Genomic DNA, 14,673 nt, shown 5'->3' with positions numbered 1-14,673 from the left:
CGTCGATCTACTACAAAGGTTCTGACTAATGGTAAGTGATCGAAAGCTATTCTCTGCTTTTCTTTTAAAACCGAATGCATCTGTATTCTCTATTCTTTCTCAAACTGAATAACCTTATTGACCGCTTGTTATTTCATTTCTCACGTACTACACTCATTGCGATTCAAGGGGGTTCCTCGGAAGTGCAGAGGCATTCAAGTTTCTCCTTTCATCTTTCAATTGAATTTTTGAAGGGGGTAAGTTGTCTTGTTCGTTGATGGTGCTGCGTTTTAATATTGGGGTCTGAAGTCTTATTCTTGTAAACAACCCAGTCTTATAGGTTTCTTTGTTTAGGAAAATAATCGGTGAGGTCCTGAGATCGATTCCTAATTGGCGATCCAAGGGCATTAAGCAATTCTCATTCGTTCAAGGTGAGTAGTGTGATGATTTGGGTTTAAGTGTTGTGAACGTTAATGGAATGGCTAAACAAGTACCTTAATCAAATATAGGTTCTACACTCGTGGGCTACTGTGTTGTTCTTCAACAGGTGTGTACACACACCACTTCAATTGTAGATCGGCAGATGCCGAAATCCCAAAATGCTGAAAAGCTGAAATGTAACACCCCTAACCCGTATCTGTCGCCGAATTAGGGTTACGAGGCATTACTGGACAAAGCACAACTCAATACAGACGTTCAGTAGAATTCAAGAATTTAACATTTATATGCAATTCGTTTGACAGGTTTAAATCTACTATTTCCAAATCAAAATATAAGCATTGTATATATATAAATTGAAATATATTAAGCTTAGTCAAATTTTAAGTAAGTATAATTATAAATTCTACTTTAACCTTTTAAAACAAAACATAACATTTTGATCCCGTTAAACCATAAGAAAATAAGCCATTTTCGTACGGCTATTAATTATATATACAGTACATCAAAGTACGACTTACAAAACATTACCTAGCCTATACATGCCATAAGTTAAAATTTAAACATTTCAATACCGAGACAATAGATAAAGTGATGATATTTGCTGACGATCCCCGAGCCTACAGCTTTGTTTTTATCTATAAAAAAAATGGACGTAAACTAAAAAAGTAAGCTTTTATCGCTTAGTAAGTCTTTAGCATATCTATAATACATATAAAAGAATCATATAATTCCTCAGGTAAATTTATTGAGATCACAAATACCAAATATAATTACTATTCAAAAATTGCTATCTTAAGTCATTTTGTTGATATCTAAAAGAATGTATATTTAATTAATACATATAAACGAACATATGTATATTCATTATATGCATATAACCAAGTTATAAACATACTCACTAACTGTATATACTAATTGCAAGTGTACTTATCGCTTGCACTTCATCGAATGCAGTTATATATATAATTATTCAAATGCATATGCCAAAAGCATATATTTATAATTATTATTCAAATACATATGCCAAAAGCATATATTTATACTTATCAATTACATGTGCCGAATGCACATATATACTTATAATCCACATATGCTGAATGCATACATATATATATCCAACAATTTCATAACAACCAATATACGTACTTACTCACTAAACACAAAGATCTGAACGTTTATATGCTCATCAAATACATAGAAACAAATGTTCATATATTTATCCATTACATATAACCAAAATCATATATATACCCAATGCATATAATAACTTAATTTAAACAGATTCACTGGCACTTAGCCTGTTAGGCTTAAAGCCTGATTCAGATCACTGGCACTTAGCCTGCTAGGCTTATAACCTGATTTAGATCACCGGCACTTATCCTGCTAGGCTTATAGCCTGATTCAGATCACCGGCACTTAGCCTGCTAGGCTTATAACCTGGTTCAGATCACCGGCACTTAGCCTGCTAGGTTTTAAAACCTGATTCAGTACACCAGCTTTTAGCCTGCTGGACTTATAGTCTGAAAAATTTCACCGGCATCAAGTCTGCTAGACATAAAGTCTGAATTATCTTACTAGCGATAAGCCTTTTAGACACTGAGCCTGAAATCTCATTTCACATAAGTTGTAACTCATATTCAAACTATATATGTATATAAAATCCATACATAAAAATTCAACCCAAAATTTATAACTTATATTCTTGAACCACATGGATATATATAAAGTTCAATCACCAAATCCAACATTAATATCTCAATGATTCAACCAAACACATTTATATATAACGTCATACTTTAGATAATACTACTAATATCATACTATTTAACTTATAGCATACTATGTACATTTAACATTCGAATCTCACATATACCTATATAATTTCATACCCCATTTCAATACAAAAACTTATACATGTACATATATACATATTCGAATCTAACATATATACATATATAATTTTATACTTACATTCGAAATAAGTACTTATACTTGTATACACATACATTTTCGAATTTAACATATACATATATAATTTCATACTTATACTCAATATAAACAATTATACATATATATACATGCTTATTTGATCCAAACATATACAAATATATTATACATATATATATGTAACATCCATACTTTTAATAAAATCCAAGAATTTATACTCATATATACATACCTATTTGAACCTCTTGTAAACATATATAACATTCAACATTAACTAAATTCAAAACTTATTCATGTATATACACATATATCCGAACTTTATATATATAAATATAACATACATACTTTTAACTAAATTCAAGAATTTATTCATGTAGATACATATATATCCGAACTTTATATATATAAATATAACATACATACTTTTAACTAAATTCAAGAATTTATTCATGTATATACATATATTTCCGAACTTTATATATATAAATATAACATACATACTTTTAACTAAATTCAAGAATTTATTCATGAATATACATATATATCCGAACCTTATATATATAAATATAACATACAGACTTTTAACTAAATTCAAGAACTTATACATGTATATACATATATTATCCACTATTAGTTCTATATTATTAAACTTTAAACAAACTTTAGCTAACATACATGTAATTTGCATCATTAATATCAACTTACCAAAGTAAATTGTTGTATTCGACTATTAATAATAAAATTTAAAGTTTCATTCAATTTGAATATATTAAGTTTCAGCTTATCATATGTAAAATAAATATAATAAGCATATATTTAATTTAGATAACATTTAATTGCTAATTGACTTGCCTTAGATATTGACGAACTCGTTTGATTATTCGACTACTTTCATTTTTCCCCAATCCAATTCTGTTTTCTTTGTTTCTTGATCTAAACATATTCAAATTTATCCTTTTTATTCATCAAATCATTCAATTAAATCCAAAAATACATAAATGGGAAAATTACCATTTTGCCCCTAACATTTTACACTTTTTGCAATTTAGTTCTTTTTGCACAAAACACAAAATACACAAAATTTAATCACACTATACTAGGGTCGAATGTTCCTAGTGTTCATACAAGGCCACACATTTCATTTATTTCACATTTAGTCCCTAAAAAATTTATTTTCATAATTTAGCCCTAATTACTCAATTTCACCAAAAATTCAAAGACAAAACATGTTAATCTTTCACATATCTTTCATTTTTCATCATCAACTATTACAAAGCTTAAGCATTCATCAATGGCACATTTCAAAATCATCAAGAATTCACAAAATTAAGACATGGGTTTTGAAGTATTCAAAGCAACGATCTCAAAAACGTAAAAATTATCAAAAACCGAACAAAAACTAACCTTGAATTAAGCTTCAAAAGATGGCCGAACCTAGCTTAGGTTTCATTCTTTTTCTTTTCTCTAGTTTCGGTCAAAATAAGATGAAAATGTGGCTTTTAATTTGTTTGTCTTTTAATATATTAACTTTATAATATAATATATTATTATAACCTTTATACATAATATAAAAACTATAAATTATAAGCATAATGCCATCCACTATCTTGATTAATGGCCTAATTTCCTATTAAGGACTTCACATTATAAAGACATTAGCAAGTTACCACTTTAAACATTAATTAGTCAATTTCACATTTTACGCGATTAAGTCCTTTTATTAAATTAAGTGCACAAACAATAAAATTAATTCATGAAACTTTCACACATGTAAATTAAAACATAATAAACATAGAAAATAATATTAAAATATTTTTCAGACTCGAATTCGTGGTCCCGAAACCACTATGCCCGATTAGGGTCGAAATCGATTCCGTGTTTAAGCCACAGTACTTTAACTAATGGAATTCTCTTGTTTCGTAACTCTTTAACTTCACGAGCCAAAGTACGAATCGGTTCTTCTTCATATGACATATCAGATTTAATCTCAATTTTTGACGGACTAATCACATGTGAAGGATCAGATTGGTATCTACGAAGCATTGAAACATGAAATACATTGTAATAGTTTTTTTTTCTAGCTCAGGTGGCAACAACAATCTATAAGTAACCGGCCCAATATGCTCTATAATCTCATAAGGTCCAATGAATCTCAGACTCAATTTGCCCTTACGACCAAATCTGAGCATTTTCTTCCACGACGAGACTTTCAAAAATACTTTATCTCCGATCTGAAACTCTATATCCTTTCTTTTGAAGTCTACAAATGATTTCTGACGATCAGATGCTACTTTCAAACTATCCTGATCACTTTCACTTTCTACTCAATTTCTTTAATTAAATCAACCCCGTGTATCTTATTCTCACTAAACTCGGTCCAATACAATGGTGTACGACATTTATGACCGTACAAAGCCTCTTAAGGTGCCATTTTCATGCTAGACTGAAAGCTATTATTATATGCAAATTTAATCAAAGGTAAGTATCGTCTCCACTTACCTTCAAACTAAAAAAATACAACACCTCAGCATATCCTCAAGTATCTGAATAATTCGTTCAGACTGACCATCTATTTGTGGATGGAAAGTTGTACTGAAGTGTAGTTTTGTACCTAAAGCATCTTGCAGTTTCCTCTAAAACCGCAATGTGAACCTCGGGTCTCTATCCGAAACAATAAAAATAGGTACACCATGCAACCTCACAATCTAATAAACATATAACTCAGCTAGCTTATCAAGTGAATAATCTGTGCGAACCGGAAGAAGATGTGCAGATTTAGTCAATCTATCCACTACAACCCAAATAGCATCTTTCTTGCTCGGTGTCAACAGTAAACCAGATACACAATCCATCGTGACTCTGTCTCATTTCCATTCAGGTATCATGATCAGTTGAAGCAACCCTAAAGGTACCTGATGCTCGGCTTTTACTTGCTAACATATTAAACACTTCGAAACAAAGTCAGAAATGTCTCGTTTCATACCGCGCTACCAATAGTGCTATTTCAGATCATTATACATTTTCGTGTTACCCGGGTGAATGGATAATCGACTATTATAAGCTTCATTCAAGATCATCTCAATTAACTCTAAATTTTTCGGAACTCATAATCGGTTTCTGAATCTCAAATAATTCTTAACATCAACCAGAAACTCTAAATCAACATTCGAATCACACTGAGCCCGTTTTGCAATTAAATCCTCTTCGACTTTCTTCTTTAAATTTTTATTTCCTTTCTTCTTTAAATACCCCCATAGGGTAAACCGAAATACCCCCCATAGAAGTGACGAAGAAGAAAGGAAATAAAATTTTTTATTACCGAAATACCCCCGATAGGTAAAATTATCGAAATACCCCCATAGGGTAAACTGACTGTTTTGGCCTTATGCTATGTATGACCGTTTTGCTTTATGATATTTATATGACTGTTACTAAGTATGACATATTGCATGCACGACATACTGCATGGGGTTGGGATCTTGTATTAGAGGAAGTGATTGATATGTGAGGGTCACACTGGTCGCATGAGATGACTGTGGACCCACCGATGGCTTTAAGCCGATTATGTGATTGGCATCTCTACTACAATATTGGTTAGTGTCGCAACTAGTACTACATAATTAGTGTAGGGATGGGTGGGTCAATTTAATCCCCACAAGAGTGTAGGGTTGGACAGGAGATGAAGTGCAGGGTTGGTATGGGTATTTATGCATTGCATATTCTGATTCTGACATTGAGATGGGCTTAGGCCCAGATACATGTGATATGTGTCATTTAATAAGGGCTCAGGCCTAGACTAATTTTGTTTCTTTAATAAGGAGATTACACACTGAGTTTTCGTAAACTCACCCCGTTTTTAACATTTTAGGTAATCCCCAGCGTTAGACGGTTCAGAACTGCGAGGGACTCAGAGAGGGCCACACAACTGCACTTTTTTTATTCTGTTTTGCTCATTTACTTAAGTAATGTAATTTTGATTCGGGTTGTAATAAGGCCTCTATAATTTTTGAATTATAAATTTGAGATTTGATGTGATTTATATCTGCTAGGAGTAGAACATGGTTTTCCAAAACAATAACTATTTTCTAACACTACGTTTCCGCACCTCAATTTTTAAATATCACGTTTTCGTAAATTATTTGATTTAACTTAAGATTCCACAACAATAAGGTTTGAAGGTAATAACTTTTTAATAAACATCGATTAAAAATAAACAAACGCAAACTGAGGTTTTATACAAGTATTAAATGGCAAGAAGTTGGAAATTTCAAGAAGAGTTTTTAATGAAAACATGGTTTTCGAAAAATACTTCAATGTGACACGCCAGATTCGGCCATAACATCTAGGCCAGGTTTGGGGTGTCACATAATTTCTTATAAATTCCTTCATATTTTGAATAACCTTTAACAAATTAAGTAACTTTTCTTTATTTTACAAATTTCCTAGTTTTTTTGTTTTAATTAGTACTATAAAAATTTTAAACTTTGTTTTGAAAGCATAAAACTTATTTTGAATAGAAATTAAATATTTTCTATAATTTTATAAAAAAATGTTCTATCACTTTATTTTCTTAAATAAAGTATTGTTTTTGCTCCGAAAATGTCTAGTTAGCGTCTCATGTTTGTACCAGCAATTGGGATGGATGAGTGGTGTTACATTTAGTGGTATCAAAGCTAAAATTTAGTCAGTTTTAGGACTAAACCTAGCTTGAGAATAGAGTCTAAGCATACATGCCAACTAGAGTCAATGTGATGTAATGACCCGGTCTCTAGTGGTGTAAAAAATAACGGTTCTAAAATGCCATTTTCACAAAATGTGTTCGTATATATTAATATTTAATAGTTATGATACTAGTATAGACACATATTAAAGTTGGTCTAGTAATTTTGTGTAACAGCCCGTTTTTAGTAAAATCAAAACAGTAGTTTTGGGACAACAAATCTAACAAGTAAATTATTATTTTATTAATTTTTAATTTCTATCGAATGTTAGTAAGGTCGTATAAAAATTTCGTTAATAAATTTTGACGTTTGCATGCTTAATTAAGTGAAAAGGACTAAATTGTAAAAAAAATACAAAAGTAGAGTTCTATTAATTAAAGGTGTCAAATAGCTATGAAATTTTACAGTGAGAGGAATTATATGGTGATTAGACCATTTGAGTAATTAGTGGATATTCATGGCAAGTTTTATGTGAAATTTTGAATACTTTTAAAGGTTAAAAAGGTAAATGAGTAAATAAGGTTAAAATTTAATAAAAAAAATTCCATTCATTTTCTGTCATCTTCTTCCAACAAAATTAAAAGAGAAAAAAACCATGGAAGCTTGCTAGGGTATTCGGCCAACCTATTTTGATTGCATGGTATGTATTTCATTTTCGTTTTTAATGATTTTTATGCTTTCGAGATCGTTGTAGCTTAATCTAGCTAGCTCGAGGATCAATTTGTAAAACTATTAAAGATTTAGGATTGTGCCATGAATGTTATTTCTTGATTCTTGATGTGTAATGAAAGATTATGAGTCCTTGTTGTTAAATAAATAAGTCTTGCAAAGTGATTTTTGATGAAAATGTTATTTAGGGACTTATTTGTAAAAGTAGTAAAATTTTCAAGTTAAATTTATGAAATGATGGTTTGTATGAATTTATTTAGGACCCTAGAGAATTCTGCTAGTATGAGAAGAGGATTAAAATGTTTAAATTTCAATTTATTAGCGTAAGGACTAAATTGTAAAAAGTTAAAATGTTACAAGCAAAATTGTAACTTTGAAAAAAATATGAAATGTGGACTAAAGTTCATAATAGAGATATTAAATGGATTGAATTTTTCTATTTAAATCAAGATAGACCGCGTACGGATTTTGATCGAGGAAAAGCTAAAGCCTTGGATTAGTTCGACTTCGTTTTACGCCCTAGCAATCGAGGTAAGTTCATAGTGTTTTTAATATGTAAAAAAATTCTATTTGTGCACTTATATTATGACGCTTTAATTATTATGCATTTAGAATAATATTGCTGAATTGCATATACGTGCCCCTGTTTGTACTTCTGTACCACTGAATTGCACATATGTGCCCCATTTGTACTTCGGTACCTTTGAATTGCACATGCGTGTCCCTTTTTGTACTTTAGTACCCCTAAATTGAATATATGTTCCCCTGTTTGTACTTTGGTACCCCTGAATTGCACATACGTGCCCCTGTTAGTACTTTGATACCCCTGAATTGCACATATGTTCCCCTATTTGTACTTTGATACCCATGAATGCACTTTTGTACCATGTTTAGACTTTTATAATTCTGAATCGAATAATATATAAATCGTATTCAATTCACTGTTAGATTAAATGATATACTATGTTCTTACTAAGTTTTATAAGCTTATTCATTCTTGTAGATTGTTTTGTAGATCGTTGTTGCTGGCATTTTGGACGGATCAAACCTTCAGCTCACACTTTCCATCAATATTGGTAGTTTTTGTTTCTCCTAGGGTAGTGGCATGTATAAAATTATTTAATTGAATTGTGGTTGAAATGTATTTAGGATATTTAAAGTGGTGATTGATGAATAAGTAAATAATAGCTAAATGTGATTGTGTTTTGGTGTCATGTATGCATAATAGGTTGTAATGTTTTTTTTAGAAAGTACCTTTGGTCATTTTTTATAATGGATGAGAATAATTTATTAGTATCATTTGATGGTTTGTATCATTAGGCTACCTTATGTTGTATGTTTAGTAAGTTCTTGGAATTAGTAGTTGATGAATTGTAAGTGGTAAAATTTGTGGATTAGGTAGGTTTTGGTGATTGAAATTGAGGTTCCTTGAATGGCATATTGGTTAGTTGATTTAGGACTCTTGAATTGGTATTTATATGTCTGCTTTAATAGGGTCTTGTTGCCTTGAATAGGTGCACAATTGGCCTAAAGGGTTATGCATGAGTTGGTGCTAGAAATAGCTTGATTTTGGGAAAATTCATGTCCACACGGCGGAGTAAAGTTTAGTATATACATGCCACATATACCCTATGATAGTGTGATGCTATTGATCCGTTGTAATATTGTATTTTCTTATAGATTCAAGATGTTAGGTGATTCAAATCAAGCTACAGCTAATGAAGCTGAAAGTAATGTTCAGCTTCGAATCCTGAAGTAAGTAATAGTGTGTCTATTCCACAATCCATCAGTGATGATATGAAAAATCTATTCCTCAGAATGATGATCCACTGGTTCAATGAGTTCAAGCAAGCAAATCTTGCAACTCCATCACCTCCACCACCTATTGTGCCTCCTCCGGCACCCTGGATACTCCAAACCCTGTACCTATGATGATTACCCAAGTATCAGTAGATAAAATTTGAAAATTCGGAGCTAAAGAATTCAGTGGTAAGGTAGATGATGATATTTCAAAAGTTGAGTATTAACTAATGAATACAAAGAGAGTTTTTGCGGAAATGATGTGCACTCCTAAAGATTGTTTGAGGTGTGTGGTATCATTACTAAAATATGAAGCGTGTTTATGGTGGGATACTTTGAGCACGATGACGTCGAATGATCGCATTAATTGGGACTTCTTTCAGACTGAATTCAAGAAGAAGTATGTTAGTCGGTTGTTTGTTGATAGGAAGAAGAAAGAATTTCTCGAGTTAACATAACGAAATCAGACTGCAGCTGAATATGAACGTGAATTTGTGCAGTTAAGCAAGTATGCTCGTAATATCTATCAAACGAGGAGGAAATGTCTATTAGATTTGAAGATGGGTTGAATGATGATATCCGCATGTATGTAGCAGTATTAAAGTTACAGGAATTTGTAGAACTTCCACAGCGGGCTCAGAAAGTTGAAGAAATTTGTAAAAGCAAACATTCAGATTCGAAATTTTGATACTATAACAAAAGGGGGCCATTCAAGCCTGCTCAAACATCTCCATCAAAGAAATTTAAAAATGAAACAAGTCGACCGGCTGCCCCTTCAGAGTTCACTAGTAGAGGGAAACCGAGGCAAATCAATTTCCAGTCAGTTAATTCTCTAGTGGCTAGGGTTGGAAGTGTAAGAAATGTTCACAGAACCATTCATGTTTGTGATGAATGATATGAAAGGCATTTTAGTGAATGTTGATCAAAGTCGGGAGCTTGTTTCCATTGTGGGTCTACTAACCATTTTCTTCGTAATTGTCCGAAGATACAAAATGATTTTGGTAACCAATCAAACAAGCCTAAAGCACTTCTCAGAGAGGTAGACGATCTGGAAACCCTAGAAATGCTACTCCCGTTCGAAGAAAGAATGGCTATATGAATGAACAGTCTGAAGCAAGAACACCAGTTAGGGCATATGCAATTCGAGCTTGAGAGGAAGATATTGCTCCAAATGTTATTGTGGATACTTTTTCTCTCTTTGATATTAATGTATATGCATTGATTGATCCTGGACCAACTCATTCGTATATATGCACTACATTAGTAGACAAAAAGAAATTACCTGTTGAGTTCACTGAATATACTGTCAAAGTTACAAATCCCCTGGGTTAGTGTGTTCTAGTTAATCAATTATGTAGATAATGTCTATTGAAATTTAGGGATTACGATTTTCCTGCTAGTTTGATGTTATTACCCTTTGATGAGTTTGATGTGATTCTGGGTATGGACTGGTTGACCCTGCATAATGCTGTTGTGAATTGTAGAGAAAAGCATATTGTGTTAAAATGTCAAAATGGTAAACAGATCTGAATTGAGTCAGATAAATTGGATGGTACATCTAATATAATCTCAACTATGACAGCACAGAAATATGTTTAAAAGGGCTATGAAGCATATCTAGCTTATATAGTTGATTCTAGGGTTTCAGAATTGAAATTAGAGTCAGTTCTGATTGTGTGTGAGTTCCCAAATGTGTTTCTAGAGGAATTACCAGGGTTACCACCAACCAAAGAGGTTGAGTTTGCTATAGAATTGATGCCAGGAACACCTCTGATATCGATAGCTCCATATAGAATGGCACCTACAGAATTGAAAGAGTTGAAAGCACAGTTGTAAGAGTTGACAGATAGGGGCTTTGCTCGGCCTAACTTTTCTCCCTGGGGTGCTCTTATGTTGTTTGTTAAGAAAAAGACGAATCAATATGACTATTTATCGATTATCGATAGCTTAACAAAGTCACGATGAAGAACAAGTATCCATTGCCACGTATCGCTGATTTGTTTGACCAGTTGAAAGGTGCAACGGTATTATCAAAGATCAATCTTCATTTTGGTTATTATCAACTACGGGTTAAAGACTGTAATGTGCCAAAAACGACATTCAGTACCAGGTACGGACATTATGAGTTTCTTGTGATACCATTTGGTTTAACTAATACACCTGTTGTATTTATGGACTTGATGAATAGAATTTTAATACTGTACTTTGATAGATTTGTGGTTGTATTCATTAACTACATTCTGATCTATTTATAAGACGAGACAGAGGAAGCACAACATTTGAGAATTGTTTTACAAACTTTACGTGAAAAACAATTGTTCGCTAAGTTCAACAAATGTGAGTTCTGGCTCTGAGAAGTCAGATTTTTGGGACATGTGATATCGATAGAAAGTATTAAACTTGATCCTAGTAAGATCTCAACTATGGTAGACTAGAAATCTCTGATAAATGTATCTGAAATTAAAAGTTTCCTGGATTTAGCCGAATATTATCGAAGATTTTTCAAGGAATTTTCGATGAATGCTACGCTATTGACGAGACTGGTTCAAAAAAATGTTAAATTTGAATGGTCTGAGAAATGTCAACAAAGTTTTAATCAGTTGCAAACATTTTTAATCGAGGGTTAGTTTAGCTAGAGTCCAGTAAAGAATTTGTGATTTATAGTGATGCTTCATTGAATGGTTTTCGCTATGTTTTAATGCAAGAGGGCAAAGTGGTAGCGTATGCTTCCCAATAGTTGAAATTGCACGAAAAGAACTATTCGATTCACGATTTAGAACTTGTAGCTATCGTATTTGCTTTGAAGATTTGATGACACCATTTGTACAGAGAAAAATGTGATATATTCACAAATCATAAAAGCCTGAAGTATTTGATGACACAGAAAGACTTGAATTTGAGACAGCGTAGGTGGCTTGAGTTGTTGAAAGACTACGATTTGATCATGGATTATCATCCGAAAAAGGCTAATGTTGTTGATGATGCACTGAGTAGAAAATCTCTGTTTGCTTTGCAAGCTTTGAAAACAAAATTGACATTGATTGATGATGGTTCAATTTTAGTTGACGTGAAAGCTAAATCGATTTTTTTTTGCAATAGATTTGTGAAGCTTATAAATATGATGATGTTTTTATCGCTAAATGGAAACAAATAGAGATGACATATGATTTAGATTTTCATGTTGGTTCAGATGATAGTTTGTACTTCAAAAGCAGAATTTGTGTTCTGAGAAATTCTGATCTCATTCAGAAAATTTTACAGGAAGCTCACAGTAGTTGTTGATTCATCCTGGTAGTAATAAAGTGTACAACAATTTGAAACATATGTATTGTTGGCCAGGTATGAAATGAGAGATTTTAGATTACGTATCGAAATGTTTGGTTTGTTAGCAAGTTAAAGCCGAGCATCAGGTACCATCTGGTTTGTTGCAACCAGTGATGATTCTAGAGTGGAAATAGAAACGTGTCACGATGAATTTCATATTAGGATTGCCTCTATCTCTGAGAAAGAAAGATGTTGTGTGGGTCATTGGAGATAGTTTGATGAAGTTCATGCATTTCATTCTTGAACGTGTAGATTATTCTCTAGAGAGATTGGTAGAGTCTATGTTGTTGAGATTATTATGTACAGTGTGCCAGTTTCTATTATTTCTGACAGAGATCTGCGGTTTACATTCCCATTCTGGAACAAGTTCCATAAAGCTCTAGGTACTCGAGTGCATTTTAGCACAGCATTTCATCCACAAACCGATGTTTAGTCTGGGTGAGTAATTCAAATACTCGAAGATATGCTTCGATGTTGTGTTTTAGAGTTTGAAGGTAACTGGGAGAGATTTCTGCTGTTGGTTGAATTTGCATACATCAATAGTTATCAAGCGAGCATTAAAATGGAATCGTACGAAGCTTTGTATGGTCTATAGTGTCGAACTCCATTATGTTGGTCGAAAGTGTTGATTTGATACGATAAACCAAAGAAAAGGACAAAGTGATATTTAACAGTTTAGAAACAGTTTTGGATCGACATTGAATTTCAAGTCGGCTATTTGAAAAGAAAAGAAAAGATTGGTCTTTGAAAATAAAAGACATTGAATTTCAAGTCGAAGACAAAGTGTTTTTGAAGGTGTCACCTTGGAAGAAAGTTCTTCGGTTTGGTCGAAAAGGAAAGCTTAGTCCATGGTTTATCGGGTCATATGAGATCAATGGAAGGATTGGGCCAGTAGCTTACAGATTGGTTTTACCGTCAAAGTTAGAAAAGATTCATAATGTCTTTCATGTGTCAATGTTATGACGGTACCAATCAGATCCTTCACACGTGATTTCACCTGTTGATGTTGAGATTCACCAGATATGACGTACAGTGAAGAACTGATCAGAATTCTAGCTCGGGAAATTAAAAAATTGATAAATAAATGCATAGCTTTAGTTAAATTTCTCTGGTAATGTCACGGTATAGAAAAGGCTACTTGGGAACCGGAAGAAGCAATGAAAGTGCAATACCCGAACCTCTTTTCTAGTTAGATTTTCTGGGATGAAAATTCTTTTAGGGGGAGAGTTGTAACAGCCCTTTTTAGTGAAATCGAAATAGTGGTTTTGAGACCACAAATCCAACGAGTAAATTATATATTATTATTTTAATGTCTATGGAATGTTAGTAAGGTCATATAAAAATGTCATTAAGAAATTTTGACATTTGTATGCTTAATTAAATGAAAATGACTAAATTGTAAAAAGAACAAAAGTAGAGTTCTATTAGTTAAAGGTGTCAAATAGCTATGAAATTTTAAAGTGAGAGGACTTAGATGGTAATTATACCATTTTAGTGGTTAGTGGATATTCATGGCAAGGTTTATGTGAAATTTTGAATGCTTTTAAAGGTTAAAAAGGTAAATAAGTAAATAAGGTTAAAATTTAATAAAATAAAAATTCCATTCATTTTCATTCATTTTCTTCCACCAAAATTAAAAGAGGAAAAAACCATAGAAGCTTGCTAGGTTATTCGGCCAACCTATTTTAATTGCATGGTATGTATTTCATTTTCGTTTTTAATAATTTTTATGTTTTCAGGATCATTATAGCTTAATCTAGCTAGCCTGGGGATCAATTTGTATAATTGTTAA

This window comes from Gossypium hirsutum, chromosome D01 (assembly GCF_007990345.1).
Source record: "Gossypium hirsutum isolate 1008001.06 chromosome D01, Gossypium_hirsutum_v2.1, whole genome shotgun sequence".
NCBI classification, from domain to species: Eukaryota; Viridiplantae; Streptophyta; class Magnoliopsida; order Malvales; family Malvaceae; genus Gossypium; species Gossypium hirsutum.
The sequence above is the reverse complement of the archived record's forward strand: the minus strand, read 5'-3'. Positions refer to the sequence as shown.